The 12,509-nt window shown below is 39.2% G+C and overlaps 1 long non-coding RNA gene across 2 annotated transcripts in view; it reads left to right on the top strand.

The window, feature by feature from the left end:
* LOC122730833 overlaps positions 1-7,882 on the top strand; it is a 68,556-nt gene extending 60,674 nt beyond the window's left edge. For both annotated transcript variants that reach the window (XR_006353550.1, XR_006353549.1), the window contains one exon: positions 6,806-7,882. This is a non-coding gene — a long non-coding RNA (uncharacterized LOC122730833). The remainder of the gene's footprint in view (positions 1-6,805) is intronic.
* Positions 7,883-12,509: the final 4,627 nt, after the last annotated feature.

Below are 12,509 nucleotides of genomic sequence, written 5' to 3'. Positions count from 1 at the left end.
TTCAAGATTCCTCAGGCAGTGAGTTGTTTTGGGTGCTTCTGGCTTCTGGCTTTGAGAGGGAAGGTAGAAGAGACCAACCCCACTTTAGGATGCTGAAGGAAAAGACTCTGGGAAGACATGAGAGGAGCTGGCAGTCTCCATCTTGTCTCCGTTCCCAGCTTGCTACAGGAGAGGCTTTGGGGAGGTGCCTTTTGGGTAAGATCTAGGGCTCCCCTCTTGGTTGAACTGAGTTCTTTAGCTCTCAATGGGAGAGCTCTTTTCACTCTGTATATATTCTCCTCCTTTCTCTGATGTTTTGCTATGATTTGGAAAAATGGGTTTCTTTGCTCTTTGCTATGTGTATTCATTGTGGAATTGGTATTTGGTGGGAAAGGGGTCAAGCCTTGGATGTAGAGCCTGAGGTCCCCTTTTCTCATTGTTGATGAGCAGAAATTAGATTGAACATGATCATATGCCCTAGATCAACAATATTTAAGGGACAAACAGAGATACTTCTAGATTGATACCCCTCTCTCTAAGGAGAGCAGTGCGGCCTCCAGCCCCAACTTCCTGCTTCCATTTCTGGCTAAAATGAGTCTCCCTTGGAGAAAGGGTGTGGGGAAGAGGCTTGTGATGTCCATTATGCTTCCCTTTGAGCACACAACCCTAACCAATACTACAGATGCTGGGCCTTGCTACATGTGCTCTTTCCTCCAATGTTCTGAATGAATTTATACAACATAGTTTAAAAAAAGAAACAAAAGCAACTACAAAAATAAACTCTTTTCACTTCCTTCTGACCAAGACCTAAGCAATTTATTATAGTATGTGTCTTTTTATGAGCTTCCTACATAAATAAGACAGGCAATTGATACAAAATTTATTAAACATCTATGTAGTAGCTACTCTGGTTAGCACTTGTTTTGTCCTTTGTTCTCAAAGAGAACCATGACATTGGGAGTGATATCATGACTTGGAGTGAATTGGATTTTTTTTAAGTGAAGGAGGGCTGTACAAAGTCATCTCCAGAGCCATCTGAGTCCTGTGGCAAGATATATATCAGGACAATTGGAGACAGCTCTGGATGTTGAAGGCAATTGGGGTTAAGTGACTTGCTCAGGGTCATACAGCTAGTAAGTCTCTGAGGTGAGATTTGAACTCAGGTCCTCCTGACTTCAGGGCTGGTGCTCTATCCACTATGCCACCTAGTTTCCCCTTGTGGTAAGCAGTAGGGATACAAAGAAAGGCAAAAGATAGTCCCTACTCTCAAAAAACTCATAATTTAAGTTAAGAAGATAATACATAAAAAATTGAAAAGCAGTCGGAAAAGGGGGAGAGGGAGAGTATTCTGAAGGGGGAAGGACTAGGGGGGCAGTGTTTGGGGTGTGATAAGTCTGGCAGCTGGTTGTGAGTGCCTTCCATAAATAGAGGGTCTGGATGAGAGGGAGGGATTCCCAAGGTAGGGGATTCCAAGGGAGTTGATGTGATGTCACAGGAAGAGGAGTTTCTGGAGATGGTGATGAAGTCCAGGAGAGCAGCCAGGTGGGAAATGATGGGATCAGAGTATGTATAGAAGTTGGGACACCAATTATATATGATAGTATCATACAAATATATATGAAGAAAGGGAGAAAGATACATTTATATGTATTCACTATCACCTAATGACTAAAAGTAACCTTGAACTTATTATCTAATTAATCTTTACAGCATCTCTACAATGTTAAGTGAATTCCAGATTAGTAGAATGAGACTGTACAGGGGAGCAATTTATCCCTCTCCTCTCAATGCTACTGCCTTTTTTCTGAGATGGCTACCCCTCTTTCCCCCAGTTTCTCCTGTGTAGAGTTTGTTTGTGCACGGTTGTTTGCATGTTGTCCTCTCCATGTTGAGTTCCTTGGAAGAAGAGACTTTTTGCCTTTCTTTGTATCCCCGTTCTTTTTTTTAGAGGGGCAATGAGGGTTAAGTGACTTGCTCAGGGTCACACAGCTAGTGTCAAGTGTCTGGATCCAGATTTGAACTCAGGTCCTCCTGAATCCAGGGCTGGTGCTTTATCCACGGCATCACCTAGATGCCCCTGTATCCCTGTTCTAAGCACCCTGTGGGACACATAGTAGGGGCTTAATAAATGCTTGTTGATTTGACTTGATCACATTGCCTATGCCTACCTAAGGAAAGGGAAAAGGAGAAATGAGATAGTTAATTTTTTTTTTTTTGATAATTCAGGCAAAAAAAAACTATTAAGGAAAAAGGAAGGTTTTTGTTTGTTTGTTTTTGCTGGTGTTATCTGAATCACCTGAATCAATGAATATAAACTCAATCTTGGGGTAATTCATTACTTAGTTCTTCACTGTGTAAGACCAATCAGCCTGAGTCAATGTTGGGCCCCAATAGAACTGATATTTCTTACTCTTTATCTTTTTATTCTGTCAAATTCAGTCATCAATTAACCCATGTCATCTTCTGAAGGTTCCGTTAGCCAAATGCCTTCTTTTAAAAGGCTGTTTCAGAATGACTCGCCTCCTTATTTCTCTAGCAGTAATAACAGAGCAGCTTTACCAACTGTCATTTGCATTATGTGAGAAATAAATAATCTTCAGCATCACCAAACCCGCATAGCCAGCATATGTCTAACAAGACTACAGTTATACATACACACACAATATATGTATACAAAATTTCCTCTTCATTACTCACATCCTATTTTGAATTGTTCTAAGCCAAAAGCATGGGTTGCCCAGACATACTGTTTATTTCACTACTGGTGTTATTTTTCAGCATTCCTCAGAGAAAGTACTTTTTTTTATTCCTTATATGTTGAATCCTGAAATAGTCGAATGAAATATATAATATAGCTAATAAGTCCTCTTTTGCTTCTTTAATCAAAACTGGCCTTAGTGAATCCTTTAATAGTGTAAAATGACAACAATGGGTGAGGATAATCTATTCCCTTATTTCTTCTTTATTTCTCCTTCTTTTGCCCCCAGATATTCTAGGATTATATTCATAGACATGACAGCCCCAGATTCACAGTTTCTCATTGAGGCCTTTCATTTAGTTATAAGGAATTGGAGATCATGGTTACTTAGACATGTTTCTTGAGAAATCTGAAGAGGTTGGTTTTCATTCCCTATTTCCATAGAAGGCTGTTGGCATATCTTCTCTGTGTGTTTCACTCATGTCCTCTTTTAGGCTTTTGCTTTTGTTGGGAGACGTGTACATGTTTGAGTTTCTCTATGGGAGAGTATACGACTTATATGGGTGTTTAATATATGAGTAAATGTCCCCTAATTTAGGTTAGTGCATTTTCTGATTAGAAAAATTCTGCTTTTCTTGTTGAACAAAGGAGTCCAGTGACAACAATGGCTTCGTTTATATCATACCTTATACTTGAGCAAATGCTTTCATCGTGCCAACCCCGTAAGGAAGTTCACATAAATATCATCATCCCTTTTAGGGGTGAGAAGACCAATGCTCAGAGTTGAAAGGTGTACCCAGTTTCACATAGCTAATAAATGTCCAAGGGAGAATTTGAACCCAGAAATCTGATTCTAAGTCCGGTATTTTTTCTGCTTATCACAATGCCCTTTTGAAACCTGGTATTGTAGAAAGAGGGATAGGCTTGAAGTTAAACACACACACAATTTGAATCCTTCTTTAGACATACACTAAATGCAACCACTCAGAAACTCAGTCTTCTCTACTGTAAAATGATAGCAACAATGGGGGTACTACCTACTGTTGAGAGACACGAAAACCAGATTTTGGAAATTCTTAGGTACCATCGGAATGAGTACTTATTCTTCCATTTGAATGATTTTTCTACTTGTCTAATAATTCCTCTAATTTGGTAGGGATATTTATGCATCATGCTAAAAAGAAGTAAGCTGTCCTGTTTTTAGCCACTTTTTGGAAGTAGTTCTTGAGGTAGTCCTAGTTCATGGGGAACAGAAAATGAAACTGACCTCAAATTAAAAGTAAAACTAAGCAAAATATTACATGGCAGAGCTAAAAATATATGAGTAAATGATCAGGTCAAGTGCAAAAGTTTAAAAATTGTAGACAATCTTTATCTCTGACCACTTATAGTTATAATAATAACAGTGACATGGCAACGTTCTCTGCTAGAATGCCTTGATGTATCATGGAAGTAACCCTGGGTTCTCAGGGGCTGGGCTTATAGGTGTAGGCCCTGAAAGGTCTTCTTTTCTTTAGAGAGATATCAGGTTTGAGCTCAGTGATCCTCTTTGTGTGTGTGTGTGTGTGTGTGTGTGTGTCTGTCTGTCTGTCTGTCTGTCTATTTGAAAACCAGCAAATAGAAGGCCATCTACCAGATGACAAAGTTTTGTGATCATAACAACTCATGAACATAATCCATTAAGAAGTTGTTGGGGCAGCTAGGTGGCTCAGTGGATAGAGCACCAGCCCTGGATTCAGGAGGACCTGAGTTCAAATCCAGCCTCAGACCCTTGACACTTACTAGCTGTGTGACCCTGGGCAAGTCACTTAACCCCCATTGCCCTGCAAAAAAAAGAAAAAAAGAAAAAAAAAAGAAGTTGTTGGGAGCTATGTTGCTGGAGGAAATAGCTACACTGAAGTAATGGTGTCTTTTGAAAATACTGACATATTGCAGGATAGTTTTTAAATAGGTAGGATTGCATTTTTCTTTTGGATACTTACTAATTCCCACAGAATTTAGTGGGAGCTATGAGGTGTTAATAAGACGATACTGGTTGTGACTAAGACCAAAAAAGCATTGCACTGAATTAAATCTTCAGACAGAGTAATGCTCAAATCGTCTTTCTATAAATAGCAAGGATCTCTCGAAACCTCTGCTCGGAAAAATGTCAACTGTATTTAGTCATCATAGATGAGTAATAACTCTAGAAATTCTCTTTTTTCGGTTCCTTTTTAGACTTTTCAAATGTTATTTTGGTCTCATTTTTTTAAAAGCAGTAAATTATATTTTGACAGGGTCAGTTTGGACAAAATGAACTTGTAGTAGCACTTGTACAGCCCCCTTGCCTCTAAAAGTTCCCATCTTCTCTTTAAATCACTTTGGACATTTTGCTTATTGAGCATTCGGAAAGCTGAAAAAAGGTAACGTAAACACATCCTGTAAAAGGTTGGAGCCACACCATTCTTGAGAGAATAGAAGGCATCATTTTGGGAGATCTTCCTTTGGAAAGTGATGTAAGCACCTATGATTGGAGTGAAGTTGTTTTTTTTTGTTGTTTTTTTTTTGGGGTTTTTTTTTTTTTGGTGGGAAGATGCTAGGAAAGACCTAACAAAAGATAATAAATAGCACAATCATTGGTAAAAATGTGAGACTGAGTCACTTTTGGACTTTTAGAATCATCTAGGGTGTAAGCAGGACACTAATAACTTATAAATTCCATTTCCAAACTGTATGGGCATGCAAGTTTGAGTATACACACACACACACACAATTGGTATTTCAGGAATTGATAGATTTTTTTTTATTTAAAAGAGAAATGTCTTAACAACCAGCCTGATTTTTTAACATTCTGTCTACCTATCTTCTGCTCTAATTCCTCATTTTGACCTGGTGGTGACCCTGAGTTCTCGTAAGACTGCTAGTGGAATTCAAGCACTGCTCGCTTCTCCTTAGCTGGAAAAAAACTTCATGTACAGGTCTGGTGGATAAACTGAATGGCTCTCACCCAAAGTCCATCTTGGCTAAGTGGGACAGTTTCATCTTCAAGCTGGGGGCAGGGTGATGAAATCTTAGGTCACATCAGCTCTCAAAGACCATCTACCAAGTCAGAGAGGGTTAGCTGTCTTTGTTGGAGGCGATCAGGACAATATTTTCAGCTTTTAATTAGAGTTCTTTTTGGCTTAGTCCAATTTCTGGTGCAAAGCTGGATGACCATGCCAATGGTATCACATGATTAGAAAGACAATCTTGTGAAATCTCTCACAAGCCACGTTTTAAAGGTCATTTTATGTACACAATGAACTCCAGAAGTCCTGTGAATAATAACACTTAAAACACAGCTAATCAATGTTTCTTTACTCTTAGAGGCAGCTAGATAGTGCTGGGTCTGGAGTTAGGAAAACGAGTTCAAATCCAACCCATGATGCTTGCTGGCTGTGTCACCCAGGGAAGTGGCTTAACCTCAGTTTCCTCATCTATAAAATGGGGATAATAATAACACCTATCTCCTAGGGTTTTGTGAGGATCAAATGAGATAACATGTATGCAGTGCTTTTCAAAACTTAAAGTGCCATATAAAAGCTAGATATTACTATGTGAACTTTTAAACCACAAATGAGGTATGTGATAGGTCATCCATACACTTCATTCTTCCCACATGAACCAGAGCTTTTCTAGTCTGTGGGATGAATGTCTTTGAGACCAATTTGTTTCATTTATCTCCTCTAAAAAGGGGGATATAAATTAGATTAGTTATCACATTTGAACTTCGTGACATGGGTGATGGCAAATTCCAGGTTACCTAATTATTATTGTTTAATTATATTTCTAATCTGTAAGAAAAATACATACCTCAAATTTCTTAAATTCGTTTCCCTTCCTGATGAGACCTCTGAGGATACACTGCAATTATAGGAGCTGTTTTCCCTTAACTAACTCATATAATGCGCTTTGAAGTAATATGGTCTCCACCCTGAAGCCCACAATCAGGCACCTAAACTAACAAGAAGGTAAAACCAAAACAGGGGAGAGTTTGGAGACGGAAGGATATAATCAGATAAACGAGGGGAAAGTTTAGAGAAGGATTGCAGAGGAGTAACAGGAGATATTACTCATGTGTTTCTTACTTCCATTGTTGTTTTCTTTCAGTAAAAGTCTCATCAGCTGGGGAGAGGGGATCTCTCCTTTGAAGCTAGCTCCTGTTTCTCTGAAATGAGATTCCGTATTCCCAGGCCTCTACTCTGCAGTCCCAGCACAAACACACACGCCAACAGCTGCACAGCACTTTAAAGAGGGAGCAAGAAGCTATCAAGCAATTACTTATTCCATTTTAGATCCACATCCATGATTTTTACTTCCAGAGGGTTAGGGAGGGGAGAAGGAGAGAGGTAAAGAATAAGATGAGGTAAATACCCATCTAGAAATGTGTGTAACATAGGAAAGTATGAATTTAATTGGAAAGATAAAATTCCATCAGTGGGGGATGTAGGGAAAAGACTATCACATTCTATAAATAAAACTATACAGAATGTGTAAACTAGTGAATCTGGCACTAACTTTCCTTTTGAGATAAGCGAGGGGCATTCTATGATTCTGGTGAGTCCATTTTCCAGTGAGGCTCATGCAATTATTCTAAATGAAGCAGTAAGATCTCTTTATAGAGCTATGCGGGAGTCAGATTAGTCTATCTTAGTATCTGGAGGACTGCTGGGGAGGACTGATGGCTTAATACTCTGTACTGAAGCTCAACTTGTCAAATAACTCCAAGTATTTTACCAGCTCAGCTCCTTCCAGACAGGCCACACAATGTTGAGGGAGTCAACAATCAAGAGACTGGTGGGTGACTTCCAGTTCTTCTACTAACTTGCCATGTGACTTTGGACTAATTACTTAGGCTTTCTGAATGTCAGTTTCCTCCTCTGAGACATGAATGGGGACCATAGAATTTCAAGATGGGAAGGGTGTTTAGAGATAATCTAATAACTCCCTCATTTTACCAAGGAGGAAGTTGAGACCCAGAGAGGTTATAATATTTTACTATTTACTTTACTGTCTTCTCATGAAGATCAAAGGAAATGCTTCTTTCAAATACTTTGTTCACCTTAAGTGTCTTACAGAAAAAATTTTACTCTACTCAGATGAAGGAATAGCCCAGTTAGGCTAAACACTTTTGCCAGTGTCCACTAATAAGCTGGGAGGTACATTAGAAACTGATCTCAGATAATGTTTATGCCCACTCATAGAATTATTAAAACTTTAATTCTTGATGTTGCTGTCTCTTATGTGTTCATCTACTTCTCGATCAATATGTAATATACTGACAGTGTGTGCATATACATATAACATATATAGTTAAGTCTATGCTGTATCTATATATCACACTCACTATTTATATCTGTCACATTCTTATCCTATATCTATTATCTATATCTCTCCTACAGATAGAGGCATAGCCCCAAAAGCCCTAGATTCAGGAAGACCTGAGTTCAAATCAGGACTCAGACACTTGACACTTACTATCTTTGCTCAGTATCCAAGAGCAAATGAGGGTAGAAGTTATAAATATATCTTAGTATATATACATATATATGCTTACACACATATATGTGTATGTATATACATATATATGGGTATATTTATGTATGTATTATAAAGAATTAATTGTTATTTGAGGTTTTTATGACCCCATCTTTTGGCTAGAATTAAAAAAAAAACAACCTTGGCGCACACTGACCTGGGGCTCTGCAAATGGTATGGTGCTCTACCCACTGGTTGTAGCCTTTGCCATGGTGCTGACACCTCACGTCATCACCACTCGCCGATGCCTACATGGGCCTGGCAAAATTATAATGATTGGAAGTCTAGTGAGGGCAGTCATATGACTGTCAGAGCGGCCAGCCAATTGGCTGGGACTGTGTGAGGTGTGCTGGGAAGAAGGGAGCTTTTCTGGCATTCTAACTGGAAGTTGGAAGGCGACAGGAGCACTGCTGTATATTCTCTGCTGATTCCTGGTGGTGGTGTTTTTCAGGTTGTATAATTTCCCTTTCCCCATTTTATTTCCTTTCCCTTGATCCTACTGATCCTGTTTGTGTTTGTTTTTTTTTAAGTTCGTTCTTGTTAAATAAATCCTGCTCTGTTTTGAGGGAGGGTGCCGGTCTCCTTCCTTGCCCCAATATTGCAGCAAGCCGCTTAGCTAACACTCCCCAATTAAAAATTGGTCCCCACAGTATGTAATGGTCCATGGGGTCACAAAGAGCCAGACATGACAACAACGAAACATCTAGATAAAGGTATCAAGTGTGGATGTTGTTTTTAAGTTGTTTTCAGTCTTGTCTGACTCTTTGTGACTCCATTTGGGTTTTTTTTTGGCAAAGATACTAGAATGATTTGCCATTTCCTTCTTCAGATCACTTTACAGATGAAGAAACCGAGGCAAACAATTAAGTGACTTGCCCAGAAAAAAACTTTTTTTGGGGTAATAAACATTTTTGTTTATAGTTTGGGGTTCCAATTTTGATCCCTCTTTTCTTCCCTCTCCTACCCCTTCCCTGAGGCAGCAAGCAATCAGATATGGATTATACATGTATGATTATATAAAATATTACCATATTTGTCATTTGTACAAGAAAACTTGATTAAAAGAAAAAAATGAAAGAAAGTGAAAAATAGCATGCTTCAGTCAGTTCCATCAATATCAGCTCTTTCTTTGGAGGTGCATAGTATGTTTCATCTATAGTCCTTGGGGATTGTCTTGGATCATTGTATTATTGAGAACAGTCAATTCATTCAGAGTTCTTCATCAAAAAATATTGCTGTCTCTGTGCACAATGTTCTCTTGGTTCTTCTCACTTCACTATACATCATTTCATACAAGTCTTGCCAGGCCCTTCTGAAGTCATCCTGCTTGTCATTTCTTTTCTTTTTTCTTTCTTTTTTTTTGCTGGGCAGTGGGGGTTAAGTGACTTGCCTAGGGTCACACAGATAGTAAGTGTCAAGTGTCTGAGTCCTGATTTGAACTCAGGTCTTCCTGAATCTAGGGCTAGTGCTTTATCCACTGTGCCACCTAACTGCCCCCTTCTTGTCATTTTTTTATACTTTATTTTTTAATTTAAATTTTGTTTTTGTTTTGCAGGGCAATTGGGGTTAAATGACTTTCCCAAGGTCACACAGCTAGTAAGTGTTAAGTGTCTGAGGCCGGATTTGAACTCAGGTCCTCCTGAATCCAGGGCCGGTGTTCTATCCACTGCGCCACCTAGCTGCCCCCTATTGTCATTTTTTTCCCCCTTTTTTTTTGCAGGCAGTGGTGGTTAAGTGACTTGCCTAGGGTCACACAGCTAGTAAGTGTCAAGTGTCTGAAGCCAGATTTGAACTCAGGTACTCCTGAATCCAGGACCAGTGCTTTAACCACTGCGCCATCTAGCTGCCCAACCCTCTTGTCATTAAAAAAAATTTTTTTTCATTTTATTTAGAATTTTCCCCAAGTTACATGTAAAAAAATTAAAAAACCCAATTTTTACATTTAAAACTTTGGTTCTAAATTTTCTTCCTCCCTCTTTCCTCAACTCTCCATATGAAATCAAGCAATTCTATATAAGTCATACAAGTGGAGTTATGCAAAACATTTTCACATTAGTCAGATTGTGAAAGAAAATAGACAAAATAACTTTGGAAAGAGGAGCTGACAAATAAAACTGTACTTCAGTCTCTATTCAGATACCATCAGTTCTTCCTCTGTTGATGGTTTTCATTTTTCATATGTCCTTCTGATAACATGCTGCTCATCACTTCTTTCACAGTTACTATTGCTAACTGTATTACCCTCCATCTTATTCCCTCCCCTTGATATTTACTCTATTTTTTATCTTCCTATACCCTATCCCTCCTCAAAAGTGTTTTGCTTTTTACTGTCTCCTTCCCCAATCTGCTCTTGCTTCCTTAGCCTCTCCCTCCCACCTTATCTCCTTCCCCTCCCACTTTATCTCAGGGCAAAATATATTACAATACCCATTTGAGTGTTTATGTTATTCCCTCTTTGAGCCAATTCTGATAAGAGTAAGGTTCACTCACTCCCCTGCTCCTTCCCCATCTTCCCCTTCACTCCATAAGCTTTTTCTTGTTTCTTTTAAGTGAGTTTCTTTTCCACAGTCCACCTCTCCCTTTCCCTTTCTTCCAGTGCATTCCTCTTACCCCTTAAGTTTATTTTAAAGTTGTCATCATGGGTCAAATAGGTGACACAGTGGACAAAGCACCAGCCCTGGACCCAGGAGGCCCTGAGCCCAAATCTGGCCCCAGAAATAAGCCACCCCACCATGCCTGCCCCACAAAAAACAAGGATAAACAAAAAATAAATGCTTGACAGATATCATCCCTTCATATTCAATTCATACCTGTGCCCTCTGTCTAAGTATATTCCTTTCAGCTGCCCTAATACTGAGAAAGTTCTTATGAGTTAGACGTATTATCTTCCCATGTAGGAATCTAAACAAGTTAATCTTGTAACATCCCTCATGATTTCCTTTTCCTATTTACCTTTTTTAGGCAATCTCTTTTTTTTCCTTTTCCTTTTTTTTTTGCGGGGCAATGGGGGTTAAGTGACTTGCCCAGGGTCACACAGCTAGTAAGTGGCAAGTGTCTGAGGTTGGATTTGAACTCAGATCCTCCTGAATCCAGGGCCAGTGCTCTATCCACTGTGCCACCTAGCTGCCCCACCTTTTTATGCTTCTCTAGGGTCTCGTATTTGAAAGTCAAATTTTCTATTCAGTTCAGGTCTTTTCATAACGAATGCCTCAAAATCCTCTTTTTCATTGAAGCCCATTTTTCCCCCTGACAGTAAATCAAATCCAAATGAATGAAAAATAGAGGGCAGTATGAAATATTTCCTTGGAAAAACAGCTGACCTGGAAAATAGATCCAGGAGAGAGAATTTGAAAATCATTGGTCTACCTGAAAACCATGATCAAAATAAGAGTTTAGATATCATCTTCCAAGAAATTGTCAGGGAAAATTGCCCTGATATTCTAGAAGCAGAAGGTAGAATAGAAATTGAAAGAATTCACCAATCACCTCCTGAAAGAGATCCCAAAAGGAAAACCCAGTTTTGCTGGGTAGGTGATTCTTGGCTATAGTCCCAGTTCCTTTGCCCTCCAGAATATCATATTCCATGCCCTCTGGTCCTTTAATATAGATGCAGCTAGATCTTGTGTTATCCTTACTGTAGCTCCATAGTATTCGAATTCTCCTTTTCTAGCTGCTTACAATATTTTCTCCTTGGCCTGGGAGTTCTGGAGTTTGGCTATAATATTCCTGGAAGTTTTCCTTTTGGGATCTCTTTCAGGAGGTGATTTGTTTAGCCATTCCCCAATAGATGGACATTCCTTTGATTTCCAGGCAAAATTTTAAAAAATGTTTGTGTTATTTAAAATTCTAAATGTGGATTCTAATTTGTCCCCCCAGTTTTGGGGGGAAACTGAATAAAAATCACTGATAAATGAATTTAGGTTTTTTAAGGTTTTTTTTTATTTTTTATTTTTTGCAGGGAAATGGGGGTTAAATGACTTGCCCAGGGTCACACAGCTAGTAAGTGTCAAGTGTCTGAGGCCAGATTTGAACTCAGGTACTCCTGAATCCAGGGCCGGTGCTTCATCCACTGTGCCACCTAGCTGCCCAAGGGTTTATTGAAAGATAGTAAAAGAAAGAGAAAGATTGAGAACAGATTTCCTATATCCTGGCAATCCTAACCTTCCTAAACTCCCACTTCTGAAGTCTTCTGCCATCATGCCAATCTCTCAAACCAAAAAGCACCAGAAGCCTCTCCCCAGTGTCCGCTTCCTGCTTCAAGTTCCCCTCCCAGAAA

The sequence above is a fragment of the Dromiciops gliroides genome, chromosome 1, assembly GCF_019393635.1.
Source record: "Dromiciops gliroides isolate mDroGli1 chromosome 1, mDroGli1.pri, whole genome shotgun sequence".
NCBI classification, from domain to species: Eukaryota; Metazoa; Chordata; class Mammalia; order Microbiotheria; family Microbiotheriidae; genus Dromiciops; species Dromiciops gliroides.
The sequence above is the reverse complement of the archived record's forward strand: the minus strand, read 5'-3'. Positions and strand labels throughout refer to the sequence as shown.